Raw genomic sequence first — 5,876 nt, 5'->3', positions numbered from 1 at the left:
GGAGGGGAATAAGGGCAGAGGGTGGGGTGGGAACCGGGTGGAGGGGAGCTATGGGGAAAAAAGAGGAACAACTGTAATAATCTGAACAATAAAGATTTTTAAAAAATAACTAAAAAAGAAACAGTTCCATTGATACATAAAATTTAGGTAAATAGTTTCTTCAAGGCACAATCCCAAAAGTATTTGTGGTGCTATCAATGGTGAACCATCAAAGGATGGAACAGAACCCTTGGAAAAGATACAATACCACACCTCACTTTTATCCCCTTCATCCACAGAGAAGGGAGAAAGACAGAATTGAGAGGATACTAAAAAGGTGCTGTAATATTTATACTTATAAAGTTTTCCCAGCCAGAATGTCTCTCCTAAAATTTCGTCCAGTAAATGACCTCCACTTTTATTAGATATCAATAAATCAAGTACAAGGAGGGAAAAATAAGAACACAGAGAACTTCTACTAAACAATCAACAAACTTGAAGTAATCAATCAAACTTCAAGTAATCAAACTTGAAGAACATTCTGCATGATTAGAAAAAATAAGCATTTCTTTGAAAAACCTATGGAAGAGTCACAAAAATTAGCAAAGTTTCAGGTAGGAATCAAAATGTTTAAAAGTAAAATTAAACCCTGGCCAGTTTGGCTCGGTGGACAGAGCATAGGCCTGCGGACTGAAGGGTCCCAGGTTCGATTCTGGTCAAGGGAACATACCAGGATTGGGAGCACATGGGAGGCAATCAATCGATGTCTCTCTCTCTCTCTCATTGATATTTCTCTGTCTGTCCCTCTCCCTTCCACTCTCTCTAAAAATCAATGGAAAAATATCCACGGGTGAGGATTAACAATAAATTAATTAATTAAATTTTAAAAATTAAAAGCATAAATTCAATACTACCCAGTCTTTACTCAGAGCAAAATAAGAGAAATTATTATAAAAAGAAAAGCAAATGTCTTCTCCGTTGAAAGTATGAAAAGGAGCTGCTGGACTCAAGGACACGAGGTCAAATGAAAGCCACACAAACACACCTTCTGCGACAGCACGGGTGAAGCTGGAGATTACTATGCTTAGTGAAATAGGCCAGTCAGAGAAAGACAAATACCCTCTGCTGTCACATGTATATGGAATCGAATGAACAAAATAAACCAACAAACTAGAAACAGAGGCATGAAACAGACTGACAGCTGTCAGAGAAGAGGGGTGAAGGGATTAAGCAAAAAAAATTATATATCTCACAAACAGACACAGACAACAGTGTAGTGATAGCCAGAGGGAAAGAAGGTGGGGGAAGTGGAGTGGGCAAAGGGGGACAATTGGGGCCGGAAAGAGACTGTGCTTTGGGCGACGAGCACAAGATGCAGTGTGAAGGTGATGTTTTGTTGAGTTGTACGCTTGAAACCTGTATGGGTTTGTGAACCAATGTCACCCCAATCAATTCAATTTTTTAAAAAAAGAAGAAAAAAAGGACACATCTATTGAACTATAAGACGGCTGGTTCTTTCCCCTTCTCAGCTTTAAATAGGCTGCCAGCCAGGCTTAGATTTCCTGGGCAGGAGATGCAAGAATTCCTTTCTGTGGTAGTCAGGGATGCCAAGGGAATTTGGGGAGGTGATAGAACTCTTCTGCGTCCTGATTTCCGTGGTAGTTAAAACTCATCTAAGAAAAGATTTTCATGTGTTTTAAATTTGTCATTTCTATTCTTTACAGAACCTTGTAGTGCCAATACTTTTTTTAAAATATGTTTTTATTGATTTCAGAGAGGAAGAGAGAGGGAGAAACATCAATGATGAGAGAGAATCATTGATTGGATGCCTCCTGCATGCCCCCCCACTGGGGATTGAGCCCCAAACCCGGGCATGTGCCCTGACCGGGAATTGAACTGTGACCTCCTGGTTCAAAGGTAAATAAATGCTCAACCACTGAGCCATGCCGGCCGGGCAGTGCCAATACTTTTTAAAAGGTAAAAATTAAAATGAAATAAAACTGCAACATGAAGACTCAGAATTTTTTCTTTTAAATTCCTGTATATTGAAAATATTCAAACTTGAACAGAATTTATCTGTATTTGAAGTAATTCCATGTTAATAAACCTTTTTGACAAGAGTCAAAAAAAACTAATGCAACTGTCCACCCAAAATATAGTCCATTTTACTGTATTTTAGAAGTTAAAAAAAGTAATATACAAACACAAAAATCTCATTATCACAGGAAAAATTTCTTCACTATATCAAGATAATAGAGAACTTTTAATTTATACAAACTTGGCTTTCATAAAATAAAATGTTAATATAAAATATTAAAATCTAAACTTTCAAGAACTCGTGACAAACTCCATCATATAACTTAAGTAAACAACTCTCCACGAGAAGAACGACTCTCTCCTTCCCTCTTCCTCTCCCATTCTCGTTTTTCCTAAAGCTGAACTGAAACAGTGACCGTGAGGAGCAGTTACAGCTGGAAAAGATGAACGCACTGCAGTAAACACGCCCAGTCTCAATTACTATTTTAATAGGTATGTGCTTAGCTTGCTCCTGTTTCTTAACTAGTTGTTTTTCTTACAAAGAAGAAAAAGAAAAACAATTCTGGATCTTCTTCTTTCAAAGCTAATTTTCAGATGATTGTATTCTTGGCCAAGAAGGAAAGGAGGGAGGACGGGGGAGACAGGGGGAGAAATATGCTAACAGGCTGTACTATTAGCCCACTCCAACAGGAATTTTAACCAATAAAACCAAATGCTATTATGAAATTAAATTGTCCTTAATATTCTATCTTTAAGTATAATCGTATTCACTGGGGAAAGTGAACTTGTGAGTTATCAAAACTGCAAACTGGCCGACAGTGATGAAATTGATAAAATAATGTATGTACCATGGCATTATGCCCAGAAAAATAGCACAGTGGCTTCTGTCAAGACATTCTTTTCCAAGGCTGAAACCCTGGGGCTTTTTAAAATAAAATGTTTCTTTTCCTTTTTTGAAAATAAATCTGATGGCCCTAATTATTAAGCTAAAATGAATGAAACCACCACTCTTCTAGTATAACTTATATGAGGATTGATTTTTAAATTTTAACAGTGACCTTATTTCCAAGTTTAAAGGCGAACGATAAAATTCATTAAATAATCATACTGTAAATTTTAGTATTTCTCAGTGCCTCAGTCTGCTCAGGCTAACAAAACGCCATGGACTGAGGTTGTAAACAACAGAAATATATTTGCTCACAGACCTGGGGGCTGGAGGTCCTGGGTCAAGGAGTCGGCAGGGTGGGTTTATGGTGAGAGCTCGCTCCCTGGCTGGTGGGTCCTCAAAGGTGGAGAGCGCGCAGCTCCTCGCCCCGAGGACGTGACCCCAGCTTGACCCGGACGCTGGACCCCCGCAATCAGAGGCTCCTCACTCCCTGCCGGGTACTCGGAATATATGTTCCTTGGGATTTACGTTCCGCCCACCGGTTCCATAGCGGGAGCCATTTTCAAGGACACAGCCTGGGAAGAGTAATACGTTGCGCAGACCATCTGAAAACTGTGTGACTGAACCCATTAAGGACTCTATTTTTTAAAAAAAAATTTTATTGATTTCAGAGAGGAAGGGAGCGGGAGAGAGAGAGAGAAACATCAATGATGAGAGAGAATCATTGATCGGCTGCCTCCTGCACGCCCCACACTGGGGATCAAGCCCCCAGCTCCAGCATGTGCCCTGCCAGAATTGAACTGCAACCTCCGAGTTCATAGGTTGATGCTCAACCCCCAAGCCACACCAGCTGGGCAAGGTCCCTATTAATTAAACGTCTATTTATTTTTTATTTATTTTATTAAACAGAATTTTAATCAGTTAAGATCCTGGCGGCTGGGTGAAGGGGTCTCTTCTTGTGACCCCCCCCAAGACAAGTATCGTTTGCAAGTTCCCTTGGTTATTAAACTGCCACCCACCGCCTGGCCAGTGTGGCTCGGTGATTGAGCATCGACCTATGAATCAGGAGGTTGCCGTTCAATCCTGGGTCAGTGCACATGCCCAGGCTGTGGGCCGGATCCTCAGTGTGGGGCGTGCAGGAGGCAGCCGTGATTCTCTCTCATCATTGATGTTTTTATCTCTCCCTCTCCCTTCCTCTCTGAAATCAATAAAAACATATTAAAAACAAAATAAACTGCCACCCACCAACCTAAAGTGGTCTGCGTCTTTCTTCCATCTCTCCTTGCCCTCCATGTTCAGGAGGCCAGTTTCAGATTTCACCCTGGGAACTCTTAAGTTTGTGAACCAACACATGTGAGTTTGGGGGAGACAGAAACATTCAGTTGCTAACACTCAGTTTGGGAATTTCAATACTTGAAATTACCAATTAGCAGAAATAAGAATATCTATTGGTACACAGTTGTAAATGTAATTGTTTTGAGAGAATGAATATAGACCTGCTTCAATTCTTTTATAATGCATTGATTACATAATGTAGCGAATTTTGAAAATACAGACATGACATACTTTATTTTTTTTAATGAGCTTTTTAAACCAAAACAAATCTGTCTATAAACATTTTAACCTCCTTTGCCTTTCTAGAAAGCAATAATCTTCCATTACTTTGAGGACACAGAAGTGTAATGTAAACATGTGTTTTGTGGTAGGCATAGTTCTAACGTTGCCCCATCCTCACCATTCCTGTCCCTGGTTAGTCTATCAAACGCTAATCCAAGTACTGCTGTGAAGGGATTATGCAGATATATCATTAAAGTCTCAGGTCAATTGGCCTTAATAGACAGCGATTATCCATACGGGTCTGCCCCCGTCAGGGGAGCTCGTTAGAAGCAGGGTTTTCTCTGGTTGGTTAGAAGGAGTCAGAGAGATTTGAAGCATGACAAAGACCTGATGCCCCCTTGCTGGCTTGAAGACGGAGGGGACCCAGCACCGAGAACGTGGGTGGCTTCTAAAAGCCGAAAGCAGTGCAGCGAGGAAACGGGGGCTTCAGTCCTACCCGAGGAACTGAATTCTGTCAACAACCTGAATGAGTTTGGAAGCTGACTGTCCCAGAGCCCAGCCCAGCTGACACTCTGATTTCAGACTTGTAGACACCGTAAGCATAGACCTCAGCCGAGCCCACCAGGGCTTCTGACCCAAGAGCTGTGAGCTAATAGTATATGTGGTGTGTAAGTTGCTAGCTCTGTGGGCATTTGTTATGCAACACTGGGAACCTAATACAGATTTCCAACTAAAATGTGTTTTGATTTTATGAATTAATGACTTACAAACTGGTTATACCCAGATTATATTATAAAAATTTGTGAACTAAAATCCACTAAAATTTTCTGCGTGGATTTAACAGAATAATATTTCTCTAGTAATTCTTGACATTGATATTCTTTGCATTGGCATGTTATATTTTCTGATATTTTGAAAATGCCTTTTGAGACTTTAATATAATGGTAAGTTCCCATGTATACCTAAAGATCTTAATAATATAGTTGTTAGATTTAATTGTGTTTTTAATTAAGATTGTCTTTGTTTTAAATGTTACAATTTAAACATACTTTGATATGACAATATAGGTAATATTAAGATTATCTTAATATTATTATGTGTAGTGTAGTAACTAAGGTTTAAGATCATCATATCAGCTATAAGTGAGAGGAAGGCTGAGAAAAATCAGAAAAGGGAAAAAAGTAATTGATAGGCTTTAATATTTGGATAATTTTTAAAACTGTAACCAATAGTTTGAGTACTCTTTTTTTCCAAGGTAAAAATGGCAAACCTTTTCACATGGGACAACTAGAGCCACCTGCAGCTTCTGACCATATGAAATGTCGTCATCTCCATATCTGTTTCTCCAGTTACTAGCATGGTCTTGGCCACCAGGCAGCTGAATGTGAGACTACAGCTTCTAGGGCAGAAAAAACAC

The sequence above is a fragment of the Myotis davidii genome, unplaced genomic scaffold (assembly GCF_000327345.1).
Source record: "Myotis davidii unplaced genomic scaffold, ASM32734v1 scaffold354, whole genome shotgun sequence".
Lineage (NCBI taxonomy): Eukaryota > Metazoa > Chordata > Mammalia > Chiroptera > Vespertilionidae > Myotis > Myotis davidii.
The sequence above is the reverse complement of the archived record's forward strand: the minus strand, read 5'-3'. Positions refer to the sequence as shown.